Source organism: Nanorana parkeri, unplaced genomic scaffold, assembly GCF_000935625.1.
Source record: "Nanorana parkeri isolate BGI_ZX_2015 unplaced genomic scaffold, ASM93562v1 scaffold1784, whole genome shotgun sequence".
Taxonomy (NCBI): domain Eukaryota; kingdom Metazoa; phylum Chordata; class Amphibia; order Anura; family Dicroglossidae; genus Nanorana; species Nanorana parkeri.
The window spans coordinates 260,738-273,149 of NW_017308052.1; positions in this window are offsets into that span (position 1 = coordinate 260,738).

Genomic DNA, 12,412 nt, shown 5'->3' on the forward strand with positions numbered 1-12,412 from the left:
GAAATGTGCTGACATCATCTTTACAATGAGGTCATGTTATATCCCCGGCTTAGCGGAGATCCTCTTTAACCTTTCAGGTATTGATTGAGTTTGGTGAGATATTACCCGGCCCCTGGATCCTGGCTACACAGAAGAATGTTTGTTTGGTTGGTTGCCGGGGAGGAGGAAGAATAACACTGCACTGCGTGCGGTACAAAAAAAGAACAAATACCTGAAGAAAGAAACTTCCCCAATGACTCCAGAAACTTTCCCGCGCAGATTGGTGACATCCGACGTCACTCTCCCCACCGACACTTTCCCCCCGAGTCACGAGTCTATTGCTGGAAACAAAACCTGAAACATTGATTTTGTATCTGGTGTAAAGTTGTTGTGACAGAGGATACAAAGGGGGGATTTATCAAAACTGCAGCAGACAGAATATGGAGCAGTTGCCCATGGCAACCAATCAACTTCTCTCTTTCATTTTCAAATCTTAACTGAACAAACTGAAGAGAGAAGCTGATTGGTTGCCGTGGGCAGCTTCTCCAGATTTGATAAAATCCCCACAATGTAACATATTTGGGAGGGTACAATGTCTCATGTTGGGGAGGATACAATGTCTCATGTTGGGGGAGGATACAATGTATCATGTTGGGGAGGATACAATGTCTCATGTTGGGGGCGGATACAATGTATCATGTTGGGGAGGATACAATGTGTCATGTTGGGGAGGATACAACGTATCATGTTGGGGAGGATACAATGTGTCATGTTGGGGAGGATACAATGTGTCATGTTGGGGAGGATACAATGTGTCATGTTGGGGGGGTTACAAAGTATCTACAATGTCTCATGTTGGGGGAGGATACAATGTCTCATGTTGGGGGAGGATACAATGTCTCATGTTGGGGAGGATACAATGTCTCATGTTGGGGGAGGATACAATGTCTCATGTTGGGGGAGGATACAATGTCTCATGTTGGGGAGGATACAGCAAGCCTTAAGCATCCACTTACCTTGCAGCTCCTCCCCCACCTGGGCCCCATTCACTCCCCGATCTGAAGGGCTTCAATGCTCAACACACGGATTTCCATCATATTCATTACCTGAGCGTCGTGCCGTTTAACTCTTTCACTGCCATGGATATAACTACTACATCTGATATAGCCCCTGGGAATGTTGTTACACTCCCTCAGCCGAATGTTGGCTTTCAAGTAGCCGCCTGATTATTTCTCACAACAACAGAAATTGTTCAGCGCTCTCAAAACTGGCCTGTGTCTGGTGTGTTTGGTGGTAAACTTGTAGGTGGGGGCGGCTCTGAAGACAGGGGAGGGAGAGTACCTGTAAAACAGCTACTAAACACAAAAACAACAAAAGCGCCCCAACCTAACAGCTGGATGTGAAGGTATGATGGATAGACATGTAAGCTGCGGGAAAATTTGGTTAGGATATTTCGTTATTTCGAATCCGAAATTCAATTCGGTTTGGGTTTCGGATGCGTTTATAAATATTCGTTGCGACTACCACAGAAAACCATATACAGAGATTAATACTAAACATGTGCATTCGGATCAAACCTGCAAATCAACGAAAATCAGTTGATTCGGCGGTTCGTCCGAATCCGAAATAAAGAATTTCATATATGCACGAATATACTGAATGGAAATTCGGGCATACATAAATTAGTTTTCAGAACACGCGCATGCCCGCCGCCATCTTGGAGGCGGAGCATGTGATGTCATATGACGGTGATGTTACATGCTGAACGAGCGGCGGCTAGATTGCGCCACCATTTTGGAGTAGATTTTGGTATACACCAAGATGGCGGCCCTCGAACATGCGTGTATACCAAGATCTACTCCAACATGGCAGCGCACATGCACAGAACGCGCCGACGACCGAGATGGCCACCGCTCGTTCTGTGGTTTTAAACATTTGTTTCCTTTGACGAAACAAATGAAAACATTTTTCGTTTTCCTTTTGTTTGGAAATACATTTTTTTGTTGTTCACATGTCTAATTAATACTAAAACTGAGGCTCCCAGACCCCAACGGCATTCAGGATCCGAATTTCCGAATGGCATCCGGGAGCTCCTGAATGGCATTCGGATCTGGGATCTGGGAGCCTAAGCTTCAGTAACATATGTATATGGCTTCCAGACCCGATTGGCACTTGGGAGCTCCCGAATGCAGCTCGGAAAATCGGTTCCTGAATGCCATTGGGGTCTGGAGCCTCAGCTTTAGTATTATATGTATATACTGTATATGGCTGCCATGTTGCAGTAATGAAAATTTGTTTTCAGACCCATTCGGGGGCATTGAACTGAAAAAAAACACATCTGATTGGGCAAAAGAGTCACATGTCCCGTTCAGTTTGGTTTTTGAATGAAATTCGGACGGGATCCGAAATTCAGAAACGGAAATTCGGAATCAGACACATTCGGATGCATTGGGAATCAGAAATTCGATTGTGTCCGAATGTCTGAATTTTCCGAAAATTGGTCCGAATTTTGATTCAGAATGAAATGAATTGCACATGTCTAATGATGGATGAAGGGGTAAAAGGGGACGGTAACACGCCAGCAGGGTGGTCTCTGTATGAAAGGCTAGATGTTCGAGGCCATAAAGAAAGGCCCTTTATACAGGGACACCCTGCTGACGTGTTACCGCCCCCTTTTACTCCTTCATCCATCATACCTTCACATCAAGGTGTTAGGTTGGGGCGCTTTTGTTGTTTTTGTGTTTTGTTGCCTGATTACTTCTACACCATGATGTAGGGGACGGCCCCAGTACGACTCCCCCCTCCATGTATCCCGAGCTCTGCTCCCCCCTCCTGTGTCAGCCGATGTTGGCGAACATCTGCTCCCTGATCTCTCCCCTGCTGGATGGACCCAGAAGCAAAGATGATTTTGTCACTTCCAGGTTCTGTGCTAGGGTTGCCACCTTTCCTTCAAGCGAAACCCGAACACCCTAGCGACACACGGACATTTTTTGGGGGAGAATGAGTGGTGGCTTATTCATATGTAAATAGCGCCACCCATTCGTATGTTAATATCACAGTTGAGACTATTTTCAGTGGGGGGCCAGTAGCCCCGATGTTAATTTTGGTTGCCCATGTCTGCCTGCCTGACATCTTGTGCCCGGGTTTCTGCTGCCATGAAACGCCGAAACACAGCATTCAAAACCCGAACTGTCCGGGTGAATCCTGGATAGGTGGCAACCCTATTATGAGCTGTCATTCAGCCTCAGTGCGGTCCAGAGGTGACATTAGGGGTTCTAATAGACTCCTTATGTCTACCTAAAGAGGACCTGTCACCAGCAATATGCTATCACATAGAAGGCTATCGGCCCACTATGTGAAAGAAACAAAGTTAAAGGAGAACTATGGGGGTCAGGGCTTTTCCCCATAGTTCTCCTTAGGGTAATGGGAGGACACAAACTAGCGTCCTCCCGTTACCCTAAACTCAGTATACCGCGAGCTACAGCTCGCGGTATACTGAGACGCCGCAGCCGGAGCGGATCCCGACATCGATGTCGAGATCCGCCCAGCGGAGTGAGTGACAGCTGGCTCTGCCTATCTAGAGGCAGAGCCCGCTGTACCTGCCCCCTCCCCCGTCCGTTCCGCCAGTCAGCGCTGGAGGATCGGAGGGGGGAGGTGGGAATCCATGCAGGGAGCCGTGAGTGACAGTCACGGCTCTCTGCAGGAAGATGATCGAGAAGTGAGCGAGCGACGGTATGCGTTTGCTCACTTCCCGATCTATTGAGCCGACGTGTGACAGTATCATTGTCACACGTCGGCTCGGACTATGAAGTTGAGTGAAAATCACTCCCCTGTTAGTTCTCCTTTAAGAAATGAATTGTCCGAACATAAGACACTAGAAAGTATCTGCTACTACCTCCCTTGGACTTGAAATGCCCCCTTAGCACTCCATCTGAGGCTGCTTTCAATTTACTATGGAGACCTCATAGATTAGGACCACACTACCCAGAGGGGCCTTGACGAGGCTGTTTGTTGCAAACGTTGTACAACTAAAACCTCAGTTTTTTTACCCTAAAAGTTAGAAAGTATAATTTGTTGTTTTTTTTGCAGGCGTGCTGGTGAGTGTGCTGGGAAACGTTTTGCTTTTGTACGGTGTAAAGCCCTTCCATGTGCACCTTGCTTTAAAGCTGGTTATGAATTGATGAGTGTTTGTCATTTGTATAACATATAAATCCAGCCCCTCCCCTGTCATGGCAGAGAGCCGTGACAGGATCGAGAGGTGAGGGAACGCCGGTATGTGTTCCCTCACCTCCCGATCTACTGAGCCGACCAGTGACAGTCTCATTGTCACAGGTCGGCTAGAACTATGAGGTGAGTGAAAAGCATTCACCTCATAGTTCTCCTTTTAAGTGGGAAACAAAAAAACAGAAAAAAAAAAACAACCCTTCCTTTTGTTTTCCCATTGTCCCTGGGAGGAGGATGTTCGAGGGAACTGACCCTTCCTGGAGCAGTCAAATTTTCAACCAATTTCAAAGACACATAGCAAGTAAATCAAAAATAGCCCATCACACACACAAATTTAAAAAAACCCACAAAAGTTTTTTTAAGTCCCCCATCCCCACATAGATGCGCAAAATATTCTGTACTTTTTTGTTATATAGTAAAAAATAAAACCCCAGTGGTGATTAAATACCACCAAAAGAAAGCTCTATCTGTCCGAAAAAATGGTATAAAATTTGTTTCAGTACAGCGCTGCATGACGGAATAAACGTCAGTTGAAGTACCGCAGCGCTGAATACTGAAAAATGGCCCGGACAGGAAGGGGGTGTAACACCGCGGTCAGCAAGTGGTTAATTATTTATTATTATGTTTTTACTGTTGGGGTGGCTTTGGGGAAATATTGGGGGTCTAAACCCCTGACATTTCCCTTTTAAAATAGAAAAAGACATTGAAGACACAGAGTCCTCAATTTCTTTTTCAGCAGCCTCAGCACTCAGTGAATGGGAAGCACTCAGTACAGAGGCTCCTCCCCATTCAAATGGTTGAGTGCGTTTGTCATTTGTTTTGCGTTCCTCCCCATTCAGTCACAAACTGCTGATAGTAAAATATTTACTATCAAGCCGTTTGTGATTGGGGAGGAGCCTCTATAGCAGGGGTAGCCAAACTGCGGCCCTCCAGCTGTGGTGAAACTACGAATCCCATGATGCATCGCTCTCCGGGAATCATGTCTGGAATCATGTCCGGGAATCATGTCTGTCATGTCATGTCTCTGCAATGCCTCATGGGATTTGTAGTTCCACCACAGCTGGAGGGCTGGAGTCTGGATAACCCTGCTCTATAGTGAGTACTGTTCCCATTCAGAAATTCATGAATGAACAGGAAGTGATGTAAATCACATCCTGTTCATTCATAACTGGGGACACATAGTACTATGTGTCCCCAGGTATTTACAAACACTGGAGTGACGATCACTCTCGGTGAACGACTCAGACGTTCACTTCGGTGTTTGTGCCGCACACAGAGGATCGGTAAATATCAATGATACTTACCGATCCCACGTGCCCCCACTCTTTCGCGCACCCAATATCGACCGCATCGTTCGCTATGGTGGTAGTTCTGCCACTGCGTACAAAATGCGGACAGCAGGTTGTGTTAATAGTGTCCCGGGATCTGGGACCATAATCTTGATTGCATGAACTTACCTCAGGTTGGTGGGCATGGGTGTAGAATGAATGAGCCCCCCGCTGCAGCTCTCTGCCTTCTCTCTCATTTTAGAACCCCTTCGGTCAGTCTGCTGGGGAAGGCACGTCCAGTATGTGACATCTTCATCATATCCCGAGTCTGTAATGAACACTTTGGGGTGAGTCAGTGAGCAGCGCGGTAAGCATTCATTTCAGGCTGAGGTTGACAAGTCATTCTGTCTCTTCCCCCGGGCATTGTCCTGAGGGAACCCGCTGCTAATTACCGCAATCTTGCGCAAGACGTTAATTATCTAAACCGCTCGGCGTGCCGGGACATAGATAATGACCACTTCCCTTTCTTACCACTTCTCCTATGACACTGCTGAGGTCTGTATGCTAAAAGGAGCCACAAGGTGGAGAACAGTGGACTGAGTCATCCCCTGGCTTCTTATATGTCATGGATGCTCCACCAATGAGATCTCCCGACCAAAATTCCTGGATCTGCTCCGGTCCACCAGGGAGTTTTGGATGTTCCTGGCCACCTTTGTGTGCTCCTCCTGCTTCATTCTCCATGATATACAACAAATCCCACAGGGATGGTGGGAGCCCCTCATAATGGGCACAGCGGGTGTACAGACCCGGGAACTCAGCACAGGGATGGTGGGAGCCCCTCATAATCCACAGTCCCAGAGCACGATCCCTGAGGACAATCCCTGAGTACAGTCCCATCCAATGTTCCCTGAGCACGATCCCTGAGGACGATCCCTGAGCACGGTCCCATCTAATGATCCCTGAGCACGGTCCCATCTAATGATCCCTGAGCACGGTCCCATCCAATGTTCCCTGAGCACGATCCCGGAGGACGATCCCTAAGCACGGTCCCATCTAATGATCCCTGAGCACGGTCCCATCTAATGATCCCTGGGCACGGTCCCATTTAATGATCCCTGAGCAAGCTCCTTGAGTGCGATCCCATCTAATGATCCCTGAGCACGGTCCTTCAGCGCGATCCCATCTAATGATCTCTGAGCACGATCCCTGAGCACGGTCCCATCTAATGATCCCTGAGCACGGTCCCATCTAATGATCCCTGGGCACGGTCCCATCTAATGATCCCTGAGCACAATACCTGAGCCCGATCCTTGAGCACGGTCCCATCTAATGATCCCTGAGCACAATACCTGAGCCCGATCCTTGAGCACGGTCCCATCTAATGATCCCTAAGCATGATCCCTGAGCACAGGCCCATATACCTATCCCTGAGCAAGATCCCTGAGCATGATCCTCGAGTGCGGTCCCATCTAACGATCCCTGAGCACGGTCCCATCTAACGATCCCTGAGCGCGATCCCATCTAATGATCTCTGAGCACTATCCCATCTAATGATCCCTGAGCACGGTCCCATCTAACGATCCCTGAGCGCGGTCCCATCTAACGATCCCTGAGCACGGTCCCATCTAACGATCCCTGAGCACGGTCCCATCTAACGATCCCTGAGCGCGGTCCCATCTAATGATCTCTGAGCACGATCCCTGAGCACGGTCCCATCTAATGATCCCTGAGCACGGTCCCATTTAATGATCCCCGAGCACGATCCCTGAGCACGTACCCATCTAATGATCCCTGAGCATGGTCCCATCTAATGATCCCTGAGCAAGCTCCCTGAGCACGATCCCATCTAATGATCCCTGAGCACGATCCCATCTAATGATCCCTGAGCACGGTCCCTGAGCACGATCCCATCTAATGATCCCTGAGCAGGTCCCATCTAATGATCCCTGAGCATGATCCTCGAGCACGGTCCCATCTAACGATCCCTGAGCACGTCCCTTCTAATGATCCCTGAGCACGATCCCTTCTAATGATCCCTGAGCACGGTCCCATCTAATTATCCCTGAGCACGGTCCCATCTAACGATCCCTGAACACGGTCCCATCTAACGATCCCTGTGCACGGTCCCATCTAACGATCCCTGAACACGGGGCTGCTTGCAGCTCTTAATTGCTCCTTTTCTTATTTCACAGCTCTCCAGTAATTCCTAGATAGCAGAACACCCGTGAAGTCTGCCCGGATACAATGACATCATCCCTCCTTTCCCGATTGGTGAGAATTTGTACCTTTTTTTTCTCTATTGGCTGGCAGCACCGATGTCATTGTATCCAGGCAGACTTTATGGACGTCAGCCTTTTAAAAGGTAAACAGGATTTTTACAAAGTCTTCACAGCTGTTATCTGGGGATTGGTGGAGGGTTATGACCTGAGAAAGGGAGCAATGAAGAGCTTCCATCCACCTCTGTACACCTCCAGGGCTGAATTTACCATAACGGCATGAGGGGGCCGGCGCCTGGGGCAGCAGTGTCAGATAGGGAAGCGCCAAGCTACAGCATTCTCTGTTTGTGATGATAACATTTTTGTTACTTTGTTTCCTTTTTCTGGTAATTTTTTTTAGGCTTTTGTGACTAACTTCAGCAAGAAAACAGAGGAGGTGCAGAGGATGTTGAGAGGAGTCAGAGAACTCGCTACAGTTGAAGAAAGGTCATCAGTCCTTTCTCGTTTGGTGTTCTTCACAGATTTTTAGGTGGCTCTTCATAAAAATCCGACCGCCCCATTCAACAGCAAATTATTGCAGTGTTTTGTAAAAATAATCACACGGCCCAAAGGGTGGAGCTCCATAACTGCACCTTATCAACCGTCATATTAAATTGTAAAGAACCCATCACCATTTTACCTGCCGGGTTGTGGACTTCTCACGTACCTGATAAGTGACCAAAATTATGAGGGCGACCTTACTTGTATCTCCATTACAAGTGTCCCTAGAAGTGGGACAGGTGGTGCTTTGGTATATGGAGGAACCTGAGGGCATGAGGATGCTGCTTGTAGAACTTCAGACCGGTGATGCCAACAGGAAGGAACCAGCAGGATGTGCAGATAGGAAGATCAGGGGAGCAGTTGGTAGGACCACAGGAAGCACCAGAAGAAGGTTAGGTAGAACTTCAGCTTGGGTGTGGGTTCAGGACAGCAGGGACCACCCATACCACAAGCATGGAAGCAGCAGGAACACTCAAATCCGCAGCTAGATCTCAGAGTAGACCAGGGAAGGCATCTGAGAAGTTGCGTTGGACCAAGTCAAAGGCAGTAGGAAAGTCATAGAGCAGGCCAAGGCTGGCAATGAGGGGGCAATGTGGTACCAAATCATAGGCAGGATCAAAGTCAGAGAGGATGCAGAGGTCCGAAACGGGATGAGATGTCCAAACTGAGGTACAGAGAAGGATCCAAAGGCTGGTCAGGAGTAAGCCAGGTCACTAACGGAGAGAGTACTACTGTAGCAGGAAACAGCTTTTGGGAAACCAGCAATGGACTCCGGACACAGACTTCAGGAATACAAATCTTCTTTATTCTCTGCAGAGGACTCAGGTGACTACCGTCTCCAATTCCTGAGTGGCCCTTTAAGGGCGGTCACTACATATTTATAACAACAATGACGTCACATTACATATTTCTAATACACATATTTCCTTTACAGCTCTAAGCCAATCAACAAGCAGCATTTGCAATTTTACCATTTATGGTTTATGTATCCTGTCACATCCTTTTGTCATTAACTCATGATCGATTACTAATAGTCACAAGATACTATCATCAGCATTTTTAAGTTGCAGAAGTACATTCTAGGACAAAAGTCAGACGGCCTTTCACATACTGCTCTCTTTTGCATGTGTGATTAAAATGCAAGAAGGAGCGAGGAGGTCAAATGCCTTATTATAGGTACATACAAAAAACATGAATTATTTAAATATATTTATCAATCTTATCTGCCGCCACACTACAGGTTAGGTAACAGGGAAGACACCAAATTACAGATACACCGCTCCACCTCATATGTCGCCCTTGCTCTCACCCATCACCATGCATGGTATAAATCCTTCTTCTCAGGACTCCAATGATAGCAGAAAGCTAAATACCGCCACAAGTGTCTCCTCTAACAATAATGTACTGAAAGGTCATCTTGTTTAAACAGTAGTAATAGCGTACGTGTTTCAGCCTAAACCGCCCTAATCATAGCTCGGGGTTACAGTGAACTTGCTGAAGACAGCAAGTCAGGCTGTCCTTCAAATAGGTTGTGTGGAACCATTTCTGAGCATGTGCACACTCCCGAAATGCATCCCATGAGACATGCATGTGAATGTTTACACTCCTGCGTACAGGCCAATATTTAGCCATGACCTTATGTGCAGAGCCACCAGTTGGGACATGCACAGGTACCTGACCCAGATGGTGTCAGGTATTCCCTGATAATAATGAAGACAACTTCTGAAATTCCCCCAACGTTGTCACCCTCTACACCACAGTGTCCTATGATGCAGTGTGGTTATGTCAGTGCTTCTTAGAACATGTAGACCTTGCTGTCCTAGGCCTGACACCACTGGGCCTGGAGGAAGAAATGATCTGATGGTACCCAATAGTTCATGCCCCCAGCCACTGCTGGAAGAGCAGGGCCAGAGTGATCAAGTGACTGCTTAAGAGCTAAAGATTAAGCTTAAAAAAAAGGCAATTTACCCTCTTTTGGTGGGTGAGTGTCACGTACCTTAAGGGAGATTGAAATGATGAGGCCTCTCTTGTAGCTTCAGTCCCAAAACCCCTGAGTGGGAGGACAGGTGAATCAGGGCTCGGAAGGACACGAGTTCCGGAAGACTTCACTGCTGACAGAAGATGATGAACTTCAGGCAGGAAGTAAATGCAGGAGACACACACCAGAGGAAGCAGTGAAGAAGGAGTTATGGTCAGATGCAAGACAGGTAGTCAACGAGCGGGCAGCGGAGTACCAAATCAGCGGGCATGATCATAGTCAAGAAACAGGTCAAGGTCAGGAATGTGCAGAGAGTGCAGTACAAGGCAGCAGGCTGGAGCAAGGTCAAGAGGCAAGCTGTGGTCCAAGGAAACCAGAACAGCAGAAGAATGGTCAAGACAAGTCGGGTCTGTGTCAGGAAATCAGAATCAAGATTCAGGATCTCCGGTGTAAAGGCTGAAGCGAGGTGAAGAACCAGGCCAAGGTCCAAGGAATCCAGAGCAGCAGAAGAATGGTCAAGACAGGACGGGTCGGTATCTGGAAATCAGAGCCAAGATTCAGGATCTCAGCTGCCTAGGGGTGTACAGGCTGAAGGGAGGCCAATGGTCCAAGGAATCTAGAGCAGCAGAAGAATGATCAAGACAAGTCGGGTCGGTATCAGGAAATCACATGCGCCCTTTGGTGTGGCAAACCGATAATGATCCACTCCCCCCCGAGGCCGTCAGCCCCAATAGAACGGCGCTGATAGACCCACCGCGCCGTCCCATCTCACGCAGACATGCATGTAATGTGGTCTTGTTTTAAGTATATATAATGTTTGCTAACCTGGATAATAACTTATTAAATATGAATTTATTATGCAATGAGTATACATGGTATTATGTCTAGCTACATCTCCTTGCATTGTTCATGAGTCACCTAAAAAGCCCCATTCTCTTTGGTTGTTATTTATTAATTTTTTTCAGGGGTTGGTGTCTCTGTTTAGTGCTGATCCCAATATTGTTTCTCATCAGGAATCCAGAGCAGCAGAAGAATGGTGAAGACAAGCCGGGTTGGTATCAGGAAATCAGTGTCAAGATTCAGGATCTCGGGTGTATAGGGTTGTACAGGCTGAAGCGAGGTCAAGAACCAGGACATGGTCCAAAGAATCCAGAGCAGCAGAAGAATGTTCAAGACAAGCCAGGTTGGCACCAGGAAATCAGTGTCAAGATTCAGGATCTCGGGTGTATAGGGTTGTACAGGCTGAAGCGAGGTCAAGAACCAGGCCATGGTCCAAGGATTTCAGAGCAGCAGAAGAATGTTCAAGACAAGCCAGGTTAGCACCAGGAAATCAGTGTCAAGATTCAGGATCTCGAGTGTATAGGGGTGTACAGGCTGAAGCGAGGTCAAGAACCAGGCCATGGCCCAAGGAATCCAGAACAGCTTAAGAATGATCAAGACATGCCAGGTTGGTATCAGGAAATCAGATTCATGATTCAGGATCTCGGTTGTACAGGGAAGCTGACAATCACTCAGCAGTGAGAGCTTGGATGTCACAGCCTAAACAGGCCAAATGGCACCACGATTTGAAGCACGTGCACACGCATAACCATGCACATGCCAAGGAACGTGCACCCAGATGCCACAGCAAGGCCCAATTCTATGAACCAAATCATGCACATGCACAGACCCTCACAAAGCATTTCTGGTATAGGCTTCCTGAAAGTAGACTTGTGCGCCGTCAAAAAATTTGTTTCGTTTCGTTCCGTTTCGTAATATCCATTATTTTGTATTTCGTAATTCGTATCCGAAACTCAATTCGGATTCGTACGAAATACGGATTTTCGTTAGTTTCGGCACATTTTCGTAACTTTACGAACATTCGTTATGATGAAGTTAAAAAGCAAAAATACCTTTGTTAATATTGGAGTCGATGTGGTAGTTGTTTTTGTATCCGAAATACGAATTCCGTTAACGGATTCCGGATCCGAATTTCGTATTTCGGACTTTAAAAAAACTACCGTCAACTCCAATATAAATGTACTTTGCTTTTTAACTTCAATATAACGAATGTTCGTAACGGAACGAAAATACGTCAACGGAATTTCGTATTTCCTGCCTGTATTGTAATGCAACTCTCAGCAGCAGCGGATCCGTATTTTGGATTTAAAAAAAAATCTTGTCATGTTGTTCAACTTCATTTACAGGGGTAATATTAGTTCCTGTTT